This window comes from Toxorhynchites rutilus, chromosome 3 (genome assembly GCF_029784135.1).
Source record: "Toxorhynchites rutilus septentrionalis strain SRP chromosome 3, ASM2978413v1, whole genome shotgun sequence".
Taxonomy (NCBI): Eukaryota; Metazoa; Arthropoda; class Insecta; order Diptera; family Culicidae; genus Toxorhynchites; species Toxorhynchites rutilus.
This window is the reverse complement of record NC_073746.1, coordinates 234281504-234301159: the sequence shown is the minus strand read 5'-3', so window position 1 is coordinate 234301159 and position 19656 is coordinate 234281504. Positions and strand designations below refer to the sequence as shown.

General features: G+C 36.8%; 1 protein-coding gene across 2 annotated transcripts in view; it reads left to right on the top strand.

Annotated features, from left to right (window-relative positions):
• The window catches only part of LOC129776777 (gonadotropin-releasing hormone receptor), a 154229-nt gene that overhangs the window by 1159 nt on the left and 133414 nt on the right, over positions 1 to 19656 (top strand). The gene's annotated exons all lie outside the window — the stretch shown is intronic.

The following is a 19656-nucleotide window of genomic DNA, read 5'->3' as shown; positions in this document are numbered from 1 at the left end:
GCAGACATGGACCACGTTTAATTGCGAATAGTTGTTAAGTGGATTTTATCTCTCGTGGGATGTAAAATCAGTGTAGCAAAAATGTGATATTTTAATGAAGCTACGACCGTATGGGACAAACAGTCACTTTTTCCGTTGAGGCCCTCAACTTGAGGGAAGCGTTGAACGAAACAGAGTGCAGAGATTTGTGGTGATGAAAATACCATTCCACTTTTTATGTCTCATTGTTTTGATATCAACGTTGAGTTTGACATATGTTGCGTTTCATCCAAACTACATTTACATTTATTTATAATTTGGTAGCATAGTCTTCTTCATTGATAATACGTTCAGTGCTACGTTCCTCTATCTTTGCGATACCTCTCGGGTAGAACAAATTTTCATTCGAAATAAAACTCAGTTTAAACCATCAAATTTTCATTTGAACCAAGTTTCTTTCCTTGGGTCATCTTTTAAGGTTTTCACAAAGCTAGTAGTTGCAGGGGAAAGATCCGGAGAGTGTGGTTCTTGGGGAAGCGTAATTCACACGACTGGACCATCGGTTTCAGGATGGCGCAATTATTTACGTCCCGCTTAATTAACGCGGTACCCACTTCGACAGCAACTTACTCATTTTTGAATGTTCGTGTGATATTCTAGACACAATACCTTTTGGTGTTTTTAGGGTATCAGCAATTCCAAGCAACTTCAGTTTAACACGTTAAGCCCAGCGTCGGTCGCTAGGGGCTGACGTTGAGTTTTTCGGTAGAAAAGTGCTAACTGAGTGGGACTGACGATTACAAAATATCAAAAAATTAAAAAGTATGCGGTTTGTTTTCGGAAGTTTTACGAAATGTGACTACTTTGTAGACGAAATGCTGACTGACTATACAATAGATATCTTTGGGCACTGGGACCGACACTGATATTGTGCAAACGCTCTTGATGCGCGCTGAATGGAAAGCGCAGCAAGAAAAAATCGGGGCTTAACGTGTTAATGACGTCCTATACAATAACAGATTTTTTTCAGTTTCTCTACCAGGCGAACATCCTTCGTATCATAGGCTCCAAATATTATTCCCACAAAAGACTATATTTAATCATAACAATTATTTTTGAAAATAAATTTTAAGCTCACATATTATTCAGTGAAATTTTTTATCAATTTATTTCCAAATTCCCAATGTCAATTTTCCGTATCGGAAGCGGAAAACGCTCTGTGAGTGAAACAATACAAATATTCTTTCTCAAAAAGGCTTAGAAATCAAATCAACATTTCGAAAAATATGTATTAGAATGCGAATAATTATGATATAATGCAGCAAAAAGAATTCATACTAACATATTCTTCGTCCTATGTGAGTCTGTATAAATAAACGAATTTACAAAAAAAAAATCTTTGAGGCTACTTATATTGAAATTTTCAATGCAGAAAACCATCTCCTTAAACAAGACGACTGTGTACATCTGGTTACATTTATTTTGAGTTTTGAAGGGGAATAGCGGTTGAATAGGAATTCAAACGATAATAACACATATTATTTTTTTAATAATAGAACTTATTTAATAAAAATAGATCGTTATGCAAATAATAAATAAATTAAAAAACACACTTTCAAGTGTATGGATTTGAGAAAACCATAAATCAAAGAAATAGCATCGATATTGCGAGTAGTCAGAATATCGTGAATCGGGGTACTCTATTGCAAAAAAAAAATCTATTAAACACAATCGGTTATTTTGAAATTCAGAGCTTAACCATTCAAAGCTTCTAAACATACAAACTTCATATGGGTAATGCAAACTGTCTCGATCTTGCCGAAAATCTTGCAAGTCTTACACAAGTATGACAGTCGCCAGGAATGCCGGAAATTTCGCATTCCAGTCCACATGTGCAATTCGCCTGTTAAACCAGGCATTTTTTCTCAATTAACGCGTTTTTTACGCGGATTTTCCAATTAACGCGGTGTTTTTTTACGAAGTACGTATCCCCCGCGTAAAAAAAACCTAGGCGTATTTTTTTTTTTTTTTTTTACATAACCCCAGTGGGAAAAACTCTTGAACAATCAATGCAGTGGTTGACGAAATGTTATTTCACTTCTGCTCCTTCGAGAACAACAGTTTATCGGTGGTTTAGTGGATTTAAAATGGGCCGTAAAGCACCGCAGATGCACCTCGCTCTGGAAGGCCAAATGAGGCAAAGACTCCAGAAATCGTTAAAAAAAGTACATGGACTCGTTTTGAACGATCGTAAAGAGAAGTGACGCGAGTTGGCTGAGGCCGTAGGCATTTCAAAAGAACGAGTGGGATACATTTTGCGTGACATTTTGGACATGAAAAAGCTATCCGCGCGATGGGTGCCGCATTTGCTGACCGTCGACCAAAAACAGCGGCGCGTTGATGATTCAACAACCGGTTCAGCGTTGTGGACTTCTTTTGACGTTTCGTGACAATGGATCAAACGTGGATCCATCACCACACTCCTAAGTCCAATATGCAGTCTGCAGAGTGGCACAGAGGCATATTTCGAAGACTTAGACGTTTCGAACCACAAAAAGCAAATCGAAATGTTGGAAACTCGCTTTACCGTGTGTGTTCCCCTTGAAGGAAACTATGTTGAGGAATAAATACAGATTTGCCCTAAAACGATTGTTTTCATTAGAAATCCCGGGACTTTTCAGCCCATGTAGTACATCTAGATCTAAGTTAATACTGTGTCTATTACATTTTCGACAAATGCGTGCGTGAAATCGGTGAAATCTGGAAATCGTGAAATCTGGAAAAAGTAGTGAAATAACAATGTGAAATAACAATTGTTGACATGTTGCTGATTAATGTCCATCAGCAACACAATAGTTAGCATCTCGTGTCGACTATTTCATGAAAACTAAAATTACCTAACTAACATAGCATAAGTTAAATGTGAAGATACTATTACTTACTCAACTAACCTAGGCTTTGAGGTGATTATTTAGTGAACTCTGCACTTTTTTTTTGTATGTTCTCAAAATAACCTATGAATTATATGAAGAATTACATCTAATTATAATTGATTTTTATATGACACTGATATTCAATTGTAAGCTTGGTGGATCAAAAGAGGAATCTCGGGCCCATAGGGCTAACGCTCAATACTGTGATGAATGGCTTTCAACGGTCTTCAACGATTTTGCCAATTCAGTGTAGGAATAATTCGTATTTTGCTTATGCGCGACCAATACTTTTATACGCTGTTCTTGCTTCGACAACTAAATAGAAAAAAAAGTTTAATTAGGTGAGAGATTTTTAAGTTTTCAAGTTTAAGTAAGTAAGTAAAGTAAGTAAATAATCAAATATGCTTAAAGTTATCCTTACCTTAAGGAATTAGAACTAAAAACGAAGGCTAAAAAAGTATTATAGTGGTTTTTTGCAGGAAACTGAAAACTGACCAGGGGCAGAAAAACTTTTTTTTTTAACGGCAATGATATTTGGTTGTCGGCTATCTATAGCACAATAATTGGAATATTTATTGAATATAAAGCATAAGATCATTACCGGACTATCCTTATTTGATTTAGTCTTTTTTGTCACCGAATTGAGCAGATTCATATATTATTCGTCGATACATTCATCGTTAGATTGATACGTGCAAAAGCAAAATACAAATGTTTGACTTTCTTATAGTCACTCGCTAAATACAATAATCACACATATACACAATTGTGAAAGAATTGCACTTTTGAGAGATTTGTGAACTGTAACCAATAAACTAATCGGTTGGTTATGATTATTTTTTACAGTTACAGTTTCAGGGATGTTTTTTTATAGTATATGAGATGAACAAGAAAACAAGTTGCAGGAAGTTCCTAGAATGCTTTTTATATCATCTTTTTATGACCCATCATTAGTTTACCAAGAACACCTAAACAACGAATATTAGCAATATGCGAACTTGATATTCCAGAACTCTATAGAAGTTCGTTATACATTCTTATCTTCGAGAAAAGATCCGAAAAGAAGCTAGAACTGCATTAAATGTAAAAAAAAATTTGTCTCAAGCATGCAGTTATGATATGTTCTGATCTTACACCAATGAAACCTCAATCAAAAAATATGTTTTTATGTTATTTCATAACATAAACTTTCATGAATTATATTCAGTTGCTTAATTTCAATAAATAACAGAAAAAAGTCCAATTCCGTCATTTGTGTTGAAGTATAAAAAATTACTCTGCTTTGAGGAGGCTGTTAAAACTGAATGAATTAAAAACATATTATCTTGAGTTTTTTCATTCAGTTATACCCTTTCCTTAATATAAATATCAATAAAGCTTAGAAAATACGCAATAGCAATATTACAGAAAAAATCAACTTTCGGTTTGTGACACCGTGCGCGAGTATACGAATTATGATTTTGCGCGCGAGAACAGGAGAGTTAAAAATGATTGTTTAACATTTGTTTATTCAAACTCAATTGATAGCTTTGATAACATTTGGAAACGTAATGAAGTTTGTACAATTTAAATTAATTTTAGAATGCTTCAAAAGTCTTATGACAGAAGCGACAAAAGTTGCATGAAGTCATGCAGTTTTTTATATTTTACTATTTTATGGAGCTATACGATGCTTTCGGTGTGAAAATCCATTTAATGATATTTTCAATGAAAAAAGAAAGTTATAATCTCGGAAAATTCCTACCAATTAATGCGATTTCAATGATTTTTCATGATGGTACATTCTACCGACACGGTGCGTCTTAGCCTAAGTTCTCCTATACCTACTACTATCGGAAGACTGTAAAATAGATTTCCTGGTAAACTACAAGTTCTTCATCATTTCTGGGAATTTTATTCTAATCGATGGCAGTACGATTCAATTCTTCGTTCATCGGAAATAGTATTCTCGTTCAACATTTATAATTGCTTGATTATATTCTGATAGCCAGGTTGGGGGCAGACGGACAGTGATTACATTCCGCTGGGTCACAATGGTGTTACTAACCAACTAGTTATTATTAGCTAACACCACTTTCAACACTGTATTGCAACCGGGTTGGAAAAGTTGCAATCCACCCTACGAGACTAAGCATCACAATCAGTAGCATTCGAGTATCATCATCTCGTATTAATTTCACTCAAATATATGAATGCAGTTCCACTCATTCTAATCGATTTCGACTCAAATAGCAATGGGAATAAATTATTCGTTGCATGCAGTGATATGCAAGCAGCGAACCGTGAATGAGCAAGGAAAAGCACTTCGCTTCTCATTTTCCAATTCGGATCAGACAATTTCATGCTGCTCAGAATTATTACATGGAAACTACTTTCGACAGAAGTGCAGTTCTAATGCAGCTCGTCATCTGAATTAAATACCGCTAATTAATTATCGGCAGCAGGTCGTATGGGCAAAGTGTTTACATTGTATAAACTGTGAATAACCGAGCTTGAAACCGTGGCTGACAGCGAACAAATACCGCACATAAAATTACACCTCTAAACGATCGACTCTGGTGTCAACACGATTAATGACAATGTGACAGTTTATGGTCTGCGTTGGTGCAGTGTGCGGAACTGAAAGCTTATTTGTCTCAATAATGTGTGCCTAGATTGTGTTGGATTACTCCACGAGACATTAATGATGATTGAGTGAGCTATCGAAGATTAAACCAACATGCACGATGGACAGCCACCGATGAAAGCCACTTCATAGAATTTCTGATCCGTGCACATCCACATCGGCAATAGTATAATAAACAATGCGGTTAGATCTGTGGAGAGCATGTCGAAAGCTGCCGTCGACATGTGAACTGATGTAACCACTGAAAGAGTGAAGCAAATGATTGGATGATTGTATGGAAGCATACCTCCTATACAATAATCTGCTTCGTTCAGACATTATTTCCACGTGCTTAGCAAGTCGATAGATACAATGTAGATAGCCAAGGAATTGATACAATATGAACTATAATTTCCAATTAGACCGGGGAAAATTTTCTCCCTCGAAGCAGAATATCTCATCATGACATTTTATCTTACATATCAGAATCTAATAGTTTTTTTGTCACTCATCCTCCGCTGTCTCTAATGCCGTACTCACAACTCCGCTTGATCAAGTCTAAACAAAAAATTACCATTTTGCCGTGATTTCGTAAGATTACAAACTCTGTTCTGTCTGTCTGTCTGTCTCTCTGTCTGTCTAATTCTTTTGAATTAGGAAACTACTGAACCGATCAACATGAAAATTGTAGGGGTTTTTGGGGCCGGGGAAGGTTTTCTTTATAGTTTGAGACCCCTCCCCCCTCTCTAAGGGCGGGATGCCATACAAATTAAACACAAATTTCTACATTACTCGGGAAATAATCAAGCAAACTCTCTCTAAGGGGGGGCAGCCATACAAATAAAAACACAAATTACTGCATTACTCAAGAATTAATCAAGCAAATGAAACCAAATTAGGCATAGTGAAATTTTAGGGTGCAATAAATGTCTCTATGATGGTTAAACTCTCCACCCCCCTCTCTAAGGGGGAGCTGCCATACAAATGAAACACAAATTTCTGCATTACTCGAGAATTAATCAAGCACAATTTGGGATGTGAGGGTTTTTGGGTATGAGAAATGTTTCTATAATGGTATGACACCCCTCCCTCCTAAGCAATGGATAGGGGGTCCCATGAAAATATTACACATATTTCAACCATAATTATTCCAACCAAACATGACAGTTGAAAATTTTTGGAAAACTCTGAAGGAAAAAGGGAAAATTCGGTAAATTTAATTCCCATATGTTGTACAATTACATAGTGACAAGTGTTTTTAGTCCATTTGATGTTTGCGCTAGCGAAATTGATCTTTGTTCGACACTTGGATTTTCATTCGAACAAAGATCGATTTCGTTAGCGCAAACATCAAATGGACTAACAACGCTTGTCGCTATGAAATTGTAGAACATATTGAATTTTCGAAAATTTTTCCATTTTCTTCAGAACTATCCGAAAATTTTCAATTGTTATGTTTGGTTGGATTATGTTTAATTGAAATATGTGTTTTGATTCTTGGAACCCGCGCCCCTCCCCACTCCATTCCAGAGAAGGTGGGGGTGTCATACCATCATAGAAACATTTCTCGTACCCAAAAATCCTCACATCCCTAATTTGGTTCCGTTTGCGTGATTGATTCTCGTCTAATGCAGCCCCCCCCTTAGGGAGGGGAGAGGAGTGTCAATCCACCATAAAAACTTGTATTGCCCCCTTACAACCCCCATATACCGTAGCCCCCCTCCCCCTTAGAGAGAGGGGAGGAGTGTTGATTCACGATAGAAACCTCCACATGCCAAATTTGGCTTGATTTGCTTGATTAGTTCTCGAGTTATGCAGAAATTTGTGTTTCATTTGTATGGCAGCCTTCCCTCAGAGAGGGGAGAGGAGTATCGAACCACCATAGAATCGTTCATCGATCCCTAAAACCTCAATATGCCAAGTTTGATTCCAATTTCTTGATGAGTTCTTGAGTTATGCAGAAATTTATGCTTCATTTGTATGGCAGCCCCCTCATAGAGAGGGGGAGAAGTGTCTACTCACCATAGAAACGTTTATTGTCCCCTAAAACCTTTTCATGCCAAATTTGGCTTCATTTGCTTGATTGGTTTTGGAGGTATGCATAAATTTGTATTTCATTCGTTTGGCAGACCAACCTCCCCCCCCTCCCCTTAGAGAGGGGGAAAGAGTGCCTAACGATCATAGAAATATTTATTGCACCCTAAAACCTCTACATTCCAGAGACGAATGAACTCTCAGAGTTTAAAGTCTCTCTAATTCAATACCTTCCTTCCTTCCTTCTACATGCCAAATTTGGGTTCGTTTGCTTGAACAGTTCTCAAGTTATGCAGAAATTTGTGTTTCATTTGTATGGCAGTCTCCTCTTAGAGAGGAGGAGGAGAGTCGAGCCACCATAGAATAGTTTCTTGTCCCCTAAAACTTTCAATTGCCGAATTAGGCTTCATTTGGTTGATTGGTTATAAGAGTATTTTTGATTTGAATGAAAGTTTGTATTCAAAAATACATGTTTTTAAAATCTGCATTCTTAGGACGATTTCATTTGGAATTGCACCCAACCCTTCCGCAATTAACTTTCGCTCCAAATGACGTACCTGCAGTCTTTTGACTTGACGCTTCAAAGGATATTTATTCTCTTCGTCAATGATCTCGCCAGCCGGCTGAAGTCTGGTAAGCTTTTGTACGCTGATGACTTAAAAATCTTCAGAAAAATCTCTTCTGTTTCTGGACTGCTCTGCCCCTGTTTGTATAGGAGACGTAAGCAACAAAATGGACAAAATCTACTTTTTGGTCGTTATGCATACTACGCAATGTAATACGTTTGCTCAACATGCAAACAAACATTGTTTATTCGAAAACATTCGAGCAACTCTGAAAAAATGTTTTCGAAAAAACACTGTTTGCACGCATAACAGACGTAGTTCCATACAGTTTTCATACATCGTTCGAAAATCAACAACTATCAGTATTATGTGCTACAAGCTAAATCTACATTAGAAGCCCATTCTTTGTAGAGTCCAAACAAGCCTTTCATGATAGGGTCTTATTACTTAGTGTTTCCTAATAGATGAATATAATAATCCATTGAAACGCTACTCACATAATTACTAGTTTCTGTACACTGCACTACAAAGATCGCAAGTGCGCGTCCGAACAACGAGTTCTAACCCGAATAAGAATAGGGCACACACGGCTCACCCATGTACACCTAATAAACCATAACCCCCACCTGTTTGCATATACTGTGGAGTGCAAACAACTGTGTAACATATAATAATGGATTGCAGAGAATATGAACCCATAAGAAAAGCATGTGGAATCAACGGATCCCTGAGAATACTAGCTAATGACACTGAAAAAGAAAAAGCCCTTTTAATTTTTTTAAGAGATAGCAATTTGTTTAATGAGATCTAATTAGTTATAATTAATGTAGCAAGAAAATGAAAAATGTAAAACGTAAAATGACACGAATGCCACGCACTTTAGCGGTAAAGGGTAACAAATAAATAATAATAATAATAAAAGTACACTGCACTGAGATGGACGAAGAGAAGCAATTTTGTTTTTCAATGGTGTAATTACCTTAATTTCTGCATTTGAATCTTTAAGTAGATAATGAAACAATCAGATCAGTAGTAAAATTAAAATAATATTGGTTCATAGCATTATAACTCCTCGAATTCGACATCGAATTATTCACATACTCAGCATTTAGTCATACCGTTGGTGTAAGTCACTCCACCATCTTTATGCGATTGGTCGTGATATCGGTAAATCATGTTGCTAAAACTACCTACATTGCAGATTGCCTTTACAAATTCAATTAATTGAAAAACACGTACCTGCTGTTCTTATCATATCCCAGAGTATTAGTGGAAAAAGTACTATCATAGACTCGCAACAAATCCGGAGCACCTTTTCCAGACATTTCACTAAATTTCTTCCAAACCTATTTGATTTTATTCGACAAAACTGAACTATTTTGCACATCAACACCACCATCACAAAAGGATGTGCTATTTAAGGGTTTATCCGGCGGGACTCACAGTCCTTCCGGGACCCGTACACGCTGAAGGCTCTGAACAGCTCAATGGTACGAAGTGTCGTTGAATACGCAGCACGCATGTGGGCTCCCTATCATACAAAGCGCATCATTTGGATTGAAAAAGTACAATGCTGTTGTATTCGCTACGCCTCAAGACAACTACCATGGAATGATCCCACTGATCTTCCTGATTTCGAGACTCGCTGTATGCTTATTGACTTGGAAACGCTGTAGGCAAGGCTTAAGAATATTTAACATCTGATTGTCTTCGATTTGATGTCTGGAAACATCGACTGTGCGGAGTTGTTCAACGAGATACGGTTCTACGCTCCCACTAGACAGGCAAGCAGAACTCTCCCTTGACCAGCTGCTTCCGTGCATTCAACTACGATTTAAATGTGTCTAAAATGTGGCTTCAAACGTAGAATTGACGATATTATGTAGTTTGGAAAAATTGTCAGTCTGTGAGATGAGACGAAGTAAAGTAAATACAGTGAAAGCTCTCTCATCGCAAGGGACCGTCGTTATAGAGAATTGTCGCTATAAAAGTTTGTCGCTATAGAGGACTTAAATGTCGCTATAAGGAGAGGAACGCCAAAGCTCACGCAAAACAATCAAACTATATTAGAAACAAAAGCAATTGATGTCTAACCATCTTGAAACAAAAAACATTAAATATAAAATATAAAATTTAACTCATTCGTTCGATACAATTTTTTTTTCTAGATAGAAAAAAATAGTAAATTGTTAATTGATTTTTTTATCAATAAACCAGCATAGATAATCTAGAAACCATCTGCTTGCTGGGTGGGCTTATAGTTTCATTGTTGAATGTTCCGTCACGCTCTGATTCATTAAATGGATGAATTTATTTATCTCATTGCCGGACAAAATATACCATGCAAATATAGCCAATATTCTTACCCTTTTCGCGACTCTAGTCCATAATTTTGATGACGAATGAATTCGCATTGTGCGGCACATTGAATTCATTGGATAATGTTGTCTTTTTAGTACCCTTTTCGACCTTTGGACTATATCCAATTTATTTTTAGCGTTGAAGATTTTCGTGTATTTCCACCCATTTTGAGCAGTGAATGTTTTCGAAGTGGAACAAACGATACTTCAAGTTATTGCCTGAATTTGATATCAAAAGCGCAAACAATATATTCATTGTTAAATTTATTGCAAATTCAATGAAATTTCATTCTAGGACGGGATTCTTGTACAACAATTCTTCAAGTATCCGAAAATTTAAATCAATTGGGCGGGAATAGATGTTCTGAGTTGGTTAGACCTTATAATACACAACATAGACTATTCACGTTCGTAGGCACAGACATTGACACACACACTACAAGTGGAGTGAAATTGAAAATTGTCGCAATAGAGAATGTTATGTTTTAGTTAATAGAAGCGATAATGTGTCGTTATAAGGAAAGGTTGTTATAGTGAAATGTCGCAATAAAGAAAAGAATTTCTAGGCGATTTTGAAGAGATCTTTAGACATATCGTTACAGAGAGATTTGTCGCTATAAAGACTGTCGTTATAGAGAGCTTTGACTGTAAATCAAACTGAAGGTGCAAATTTGTTCCATATTGGTTGCACCGCCGCAATACAATCGATTTGGATTGCGGTTCTGCGAAAGATGCAACATAACTTGTGGATTATTACCTACATTAAAAAGGGAGCGTTGGAAATGTAATTTTGTTAAGAGATATTAAAAACAACTTGGATATTTAAGTTCAGTGTTTAGTGTCGTTCTTACCCAGCGATACTGGCCCGGCAGGCTCTTCTGGCTGGCCCATCTGGTGTGTATGATGTTTGGAAGTCATACACAAAAATCTATAAATATTGGTTAAAATATGCGTCCCTCGTTCAGTTAAAGCATTGATTCATTGATTCTTGGCAGTGCTACGAAATGTTTGTACTAAAGAGTTTCTTTCTTGAATATTTATAATGTTTGTTTCTCGCTGGTTATAATTTCGTAGTACATTTATTTTGACGTGGGACTACGTCTAACCGGAATATATGGAGGGTAAAATGAAAACCTAAACACAGAACATGCAGGAAAAAATGAAAGATTTCGAATGCTTATAGCTCGAACATTTCGTACTGGATAGGAGAGATGTTTGCATCACTTGATAGGGAATATTTCTACGCATCTATCGCAACTAACAAAATATTGTTTAAAACAATTGAATAACTGTAAAATATTAGGCGTTATCTAAACGCCCTAACTGCATCGTTTTGATTGGCCCGATTTACGGTTTCCCTAACACAGCCATCAAAACCAAGCAGCCTTGGGGAAATCGGCATTGCAAATACATGAAAGTAGGGGGACTTTTGTTCTCATCGAAAAATGTTCCCTAACACAGACTTTGAAACCAAGCAGCGAAATCGGCATTGCAAGCACATGAAAGAGCCTAGAGGCGAGTGAACTGAAAAGATAAAACCCTCTTAAAGCCAAAAAGAAGAAAAAGAACACACGAAAGTAGGGGGAGCTTTTGTTCCCACCGAAATGTGTTCCCTAATAGAGATTTCTGAACCAAGGTGCCTGGAGAAATCGGTATTTCAAATTCATGCAAGTCGGGGGTATTTTTGTTCCGACTGGAATGTGTTTCCCTAACACAGACTCCAAATCCATGAAGCGTGGGGAAATCGGCATTGCGAATTCATACAAATCGGGGGTATTTTTGTTCCGATTGAAATGTGTTTCCCTAACACAGACTTCAAAACCGAGGTTTCTGGGGAAATCGGCTCTGCAAATAAATGCAAACTGCGAGTACTTTTGTCCTCGCTTGCCTTTGTGCAGAGTGGAATATGTCTGTCCTAACATAATCTTCTAAACTTAGGAACCTGGGAAAATCGTGCAGCCACTAGAAGCGAATGAACTTCCCAGTTTCAAGCAAATTCGAGATTCGAGAAGTATGTACACTTTTGGGATGTAAACTTCAGAGGGAAATGTAAAATAAAATAATCGTTTGATAATTTTTTTTGTCTTTATTGGAAAGATTTTCAGCCTTAGGCTGGTTCATCAAACGTTTGATAATTCTTCCGTACATATATTTTGTTCTAGTCATCATACCAAACGTAAAAGGTCCGTCATTAAATTTACTTGTAACGAAGAACAATCAATCACAATAAATGATTTGACTTTACACGGCATTTGTTCATTTTTTTCACTCACAGAGCAAATATATTGAACTCAATTGAATTTGGAAACTGTTTCATTCAATCAAGAATTTAATCAATACAAACGAATGATTGCTAAGCTAAGGTAGTTCCACGTTAACCTTGCGGTTATATCATAGATATAACCCACTAATTTTTTTGTTTTGCGGCCCGCGACACTACGCCTAACATGTGTTTGAGGCCCCTCTGAAAAAAAGGTAGAACACCAGTGTTCTAGACACTGAAATTATTAACTGCTCAACCTACGATTCGATTTCCAACGGTGCCTAACCAAACTCAAACGCTTCGGCCGGTCACGTATCGAGACATTTCACGTCTGCGCGTCTGCGCGTCCTATGATATGCAAATGCACCGCGTGTCAGGCTCGATGTTATCGTTTTGACCACCAGGACTCACTCGTATTTTAGGTTTGGGGGTTAGAGTAATGTGAGGAAGATACTTCAAAATGTAGAATTTTTAGGGACGCTCATATTTTGAACACGGTTTTCTCTTGCTCATTAAGTGCTCTTGTATGCTAAATACGTGGGGATAGAAATGTATATAAAATATTCTCACATGAAAATGGTTTGGCAACTTCCAAGAATATGTTAATTTTCACATTCAGCCATGGTACACTTTACGAACACTATATTTGACGTGCCATTTAGTACAGACAACCTTTTTGCCTCTACAAGTCGTTCGCTAACAAATGCGACATAAACCTCGTGTTGTGTCCATATTGTGGCGGTCATTAGGGAAGTTGGAATACAAAAACAAAAAAAAAGACAAGTACACATGACACGGGCTACAAAAACAGAACTAAAGGCAAAACCCCATTTGAGAACAGAGCGCGCGCGCCAGGGTAGGGGACACAAGCGTACGAATATTAATTGCCAAAGTGTTCTAACCTTTGCTGCACTTTTGAGCCGATCGTGGTAAATACATTTGGTTTGGACAAAATGCGTCGCAATGAAAACATACATAATGCACATTTCGCGGGGAAGAGGATTTGTAAGGCGTTTTGTATCAAGCGCCATGTGAGCAAATTGTTATTCTCTGAAAATATAGTTGAGGAAAGGATTTTTACTTCACAGTTTTGACATACATTTGAATAAGTAATGTTACCGTCCTGTCGCGACTTCAGTTTACAGTTATCATAAAATTTATGACTTCTTCGCTTGTTCTCCGTTGATACAGGCTTAATGCTGAAGAGTGCAAGATAAGTAACGAGTTGAAAAAAAATCACATCCATTCGTAAGCAAGTGGCACATTGTGTATATAACTTCATTAACAGTGATTTAAGCACAAAAACCAATTACGATTCACTGGACACATCACGAACTATTCACTCGTTTGTCCAGGTCTTTCGTACATATGTTTAGACATACAGTAGGAAGAGTGAGTACTGAACGAACGAGAGATTGTGATAAGATTTTTGTCATCGGGAAAGCTGTGTTGAGTTGTGTCACTTTGCAACGACAACTTCTGGTTGAAGAGATCCGCAGCTGAGTATTTAGAGCTGTTTTGCGGCGGCACAACATTCTGTTCCAACAGAACAACAGATTTATGTTCACGATAGCGTCGGCTTAAGGCGGTTTCTATTTTTTCAATTCTTTGTGAAAAAATGTTTAAAATCAACAAAAATATCACGTTTTCATTTGTTATTCGAAGCGCTGGTTAATTGATTGCTTTGTGTGATATCGAATAATAATACCGTAAATATTCGTTCACATTGGCCGCGCCGAATGTAGATTCAATGTAAACCATATATCAGTTCGCTTATTGCCGGATATATTCCATACCATAACGGAACAGGATGACAGTGCGACGGGAATGTTATGTAGCTGCTGCTGTTACAGCTTCCGGTGTCACCAAATATTACGTGCCACGTTTACATCGTAGAAACACGTTCGTAAGACCAGAAACTCGAGCAACGGTATTCACTTCATAATTTGTGCTTCTATATTATACATGGTGGAATATAATATTTGGTGCAATTAGCACCCCGTGGAGTGCCATTGCGTTCAGCCATTTGTATCCACTATATCCCTTTTAAGAAGTGCTCCATTTGATTAGGTTTTATTTGGCAGGTATTAAATTGAAATTTGCAGGTTGAAGATGGGATAAAAGATTATACTTAACGTCCCATCTTCGGCCTTCAATTGGAAGGGGAAGAAAAGCATAGAATTTGTGAGAGCCTACCATCTCGGTGATGGGCCGGATATGGAATATGATTATGTTTCCGGCAAGCTTTCAAGCAAATGTGGATCCGAAGATACAAAAAAGGCGATTAGAAAAAATGCCAACCTTTTTTTTTTTTTTTTTTTTTATCTTCGCTTATTTTTCGTCGGCCTATTTCCGCCACTTTAGTGCCAATCACCGACATCAGGGAGGCGACTCCACCTGTTCCTACCTATCAGACTCAACAACTCATGAGCCGGGCCAACTTCTTTTACTTCCGCTCCGAAGGAAGACGTAACCAGAGATTTTTCGCCTCAGAAAATCCCAACGACGCCAGCTGGGATTGAACCCAGGCCGATCGGATTGTGAGGCTGTTACGCTAACCATACAACCACAGGCGCCGTCAAATGCCAACCTTCAATGTGAAAAAAAATTACACGACCCAGAAAAATCATTGCACATTTTCCGTGAACGTAAAGCTCTAACTTTCAGCGATATTGTGCGAATATTATAGTTTGTGATATAGTGCACTTTCACGCCGAATCAGTCGGCCGCTGACCCGATCCTCTCCGGTTTGAAACTACATAAAATCTCAATTTTCATTATCATAAGACCAATTCAAATTACCACTATTTTCTTTGGAAGGCCGTATTCAAAAACATTGGTGTGAGATAAAAAAATTGTAACTCGAAAGCCAGATGTTTGATTAAAATACAATGTTTGACAAAGTTGTTGAAAAAATAATAAACTATTGAGGAAAAATAATATTTTGAATACACTGTTAAATTTTTTTTTTTTTGTATTTTGCGAAGAAAGAAATGGAGCAATTCCAAATGAAATCGTCCCAAAAATACAGATTTTAAAAACATGTATTTTTGATTCAAATGAAAATTTGTATTCCGTTTGGGTTGGATGGAATATGAATTTTACATAGTACAGGTCGAACTCGATTATCCGGAGTATTGATTTTCTTTTCACTCCGAATAATCGAATCCCCCGGATAATCGATTATCGTCAAAACAATTTTTTTTAATTTGTTTTTTTTTTGCATGTATTTTTCGTTTTTTGAAAATAAAAGAGGAATTTGATGTTTTATTCATCCCCTTAAAGTCAGAAAACACCTTTCTCACATAAAAAAATTAATTTATCCAAATTCTCTCAGGAGGTGATAGACGATCATATATGATGAAAAAAATCCTCTTACGCATATGTTCGAATTTCAACAATGACAGAATTACAGAACTTTTTTTTTATTTCGAACTCTGTTGCTTCAAACTGGCTCTACATTAAAAAGTACGCTATGGAAGACGTTTCTGATGCTTTCATTTGAAAGAGGAGAAAATTTAGTACAGGATATTGTAGTGGAACAACTAAATTAGTGAATTTTAATAACATTTTGGAAGTGAAACACTTAAAAGTTCATAATTTTTAATGTTTTATTATTAATTTTATCCTAAAAAATTATATTAAACTAGATTGTTTCTATCAATTTAAATGAAGTTCTTTAACCGCTCCACGATTTGTTCTTTGACGCACATCTTCCATCTTTCTTAATTTGGCTGCAACAATTCCTGGTGAAAATTCAAGCAAAATCTTCAAAAATCACGATTTTTACCCCACTGTACATGTAAAAGCCACTTAAACTTCATCTTAATGTTGAAAGGTTACATTTCTTCATAAAATAAGCCATATTTGAAATATAAAAAAAATCCAAACTGAATATAATCGAATCCAAAATTGTATATAATCGAATTACATATAATCGAGTCGGTATATAATCGAGTCTGACCTGTACTGTATTCTTTTAGTCAAATCATTTCATTTGATACCAATATTGAGGGGATTGCAAAAAAGACATAGTCGACCATTTTGTGGCGGCGACCTTTTCGAATTTATGTTGTTCATATTGTAGTGTATTCTCCAAATCAAGCCATTCAGCCATTTTTTTGCGGCGGCCAAATTGAATTTCTCAAGATCATGGAATACGCAGTTTTATAATGACGGTGGAATTAAATGTATGTTCCAAATTTCAAACAATCATTCAACAGGAACGGGGTCAATTTTCTTTTAATGTGGGACAACCCAACAAACATTCGAACATACATAGAAACAGGTCATGCTGAATGAAACCTTTCAAAAATAATTAGTTGTTTGGGGACTGCGGCCATCATAAAATTAGATTTTTCATTATCTGCTATGTTCTACTAGTCGAGAACTTTCTTTTGATACATTTTTGGGCATTTTTCATAAATAACTGTGTTCTACTAGTTAAGCCCTTTCAGTAGATACCCATATTGATGGGGTTCTGAGAAAATATCTAATCCGCCATTTTGTAGTGTCCGCCATCTTAGATTTGCATTTTTCATAAATAACTGTATTCTACTTGTCAAGCCCTTTCATTTGATGCCCATATTGATTGGGTTGTGAAAAAATAAATATGGCGCCATCTTGCGGTGGCGGCCATTTTGGATTTGCATTTTTCATAAATAACTGTGGTCTACTAGTCAAGCCCTTTCATTTGATATCCATATTGATGGGGTTCTGAGAAAATATCTAATCCGCCATTTTGTAGTGGCCGCCATCTTGGATTTGCATTTTTCATAAATAACTGTGTTCTACTAGTCAAGCCCTTTCATTTAATACCCATATTAGCTATTCAATATAGAATTATTATACAAATTTTTCAAAATTTCCGAAACTCAAAAATGAAATACTCCGGATAATCGAGTCTAAAATTCCGTATAATCGAGTCTCCGGATAATCGAGTCCGACCTGTAATTGGGAATTTTTTGAATGAAGTGTAACTCTTCAATAGGGCCTATCGATCTTAGAAAGAGAAATCTTTGATAATTTATATCTCAAAAACTATGAGTCGTTAGAATTAGTTATAAAGTATTGATGTTTAAACGTGAAAAAAATATACAGGGTTTTCCATTTCGGGCTTCCGAAAGTATACAGCCCTGCGCTGACAACCGTTTGACATAGCTGTCAACCAAAGCGTCATATCGTTAGTTGAATGTCTGCCATTTTACAATATGGATCGTTTTAGCATCGCACAACGTGTTAATTTTGTTAAATTATACTATAAAAATGATGAAAAACCGGCAAATGTTTTTCGAGCATTACGGACGGATTTTGGGTGTCATGGACGGCCTACACAGCACACAATCACTAATGTAGTGCGTAAATTCGAACAAACTGGATCCGTAGCGGATATTGTGAAACCTGTGCATCATCGTAATGTGCGTTCGGCCGAAAATATTGCTGCTATTGCTGCCAGTGTGGAGGATGACCCGAATGTTTCGATTCCACGACATGCTCAGCAATTGGGCTTGTCAAACACATCATTGTGGCGAATTTTGCATTTGGACTTTCACCTACATTCATATAAAGTCCAACTGGTACAAAAATTAGAGCGTGGTGACCATGGAATGCGTCGGGCATACGTCGATTGGGTGAACGAACAACAGCAGCAAAATGCTGAATTTTCGCATCAAATTTTCTTCAGCGATGAGGCACATTTCGAGCTCGGTGGCTATTTGAATGCCCAAAATTTCCGTATATGGGGCTCAGAAAATCCACACGTGATTGTTGAGAGGCCATTGCATCCGCCAAAAGTCACTGTTTGGTGCGCATTATGGTCTGGTGGAGTCATCGGGCCGTATTTCTTTGAAAATGAGGACGGCGAGACGGTAACTGCGAATGGTGAGCGCTATGGCCGCATGTTAACCGATTTTTTTGCCGCAAATTGAAGATATGGATACGGATGACATGTGGCTTCAGCAGGACGGCGCCACGTGCCACACAACACGACCGAACATGGCCATATTGCGAACGAAATTTGAGGGACGCATAATTTCGCGTTTTGGTGATGCCAATTGGCCGTCCAGATCATGCGATTTGAACCCGCTAGACTTTTTTTTTTGTGGGATTATGCGAAAGACCGTGTCTATGCCAACTCTCCGCAAACTCTTGAACATTTGAAAGACAACATTCGTGAAGTTATGGCCGAGATACCGCCCCATATGTGCCGAAAAGTCATCGAAAATTACCTGTTCCGGATAAAGGTGTGCGAGGATGACCTAGATGGACATTAGAATGATGTTGTATTTCACACAAAATGGCATAAACCAAACTTTAATTTGAAATAAAAGTTTAATCGAACTTCGAATTCTAAGTGTGTTTTATATCAATTTACTTTCGGAATTTAAAGTTGGAAACCCCTGTACATTGAGAAAAAAATAGTACTCTTTTTATTTAAGAAAAAAAAACTTTAATTTGCAATACCTAAAATATGCATTTTTTATTTTACTTTTAGTCATGTAGACAATTCAAAAAATTAGTTCAAGATGGTAAAACTGATGTAGACGAACATTGTGGAAAATCGATTTTTTATGAATTTCTGAAACTTTCAATTTTGTATGTTAATAATCAATTTTAGAAAATTACGAATCCTGATATTATTTAAAACAAAAAAGTTCATCAGCAATCTCTTTCTAAATGCAACATTTTGATATGTTTGTCGTGTTATACCGTCATGTCCATGAAATTTTATGAATTGGATTATAACTTCCAAAAACTTTTCCGAATACATCATTATGGAAAAAATATATGTTTAGGAGTTACGTTCAAAAACATTTGAAGACATATTGGGTAATACTAAAAGTAGCGATATTAAAAAATCTTTGTTTTATCTTAAGCGTCCCCCCCGGTATGGAAAATCGAAAATTTTTTTTTTTGT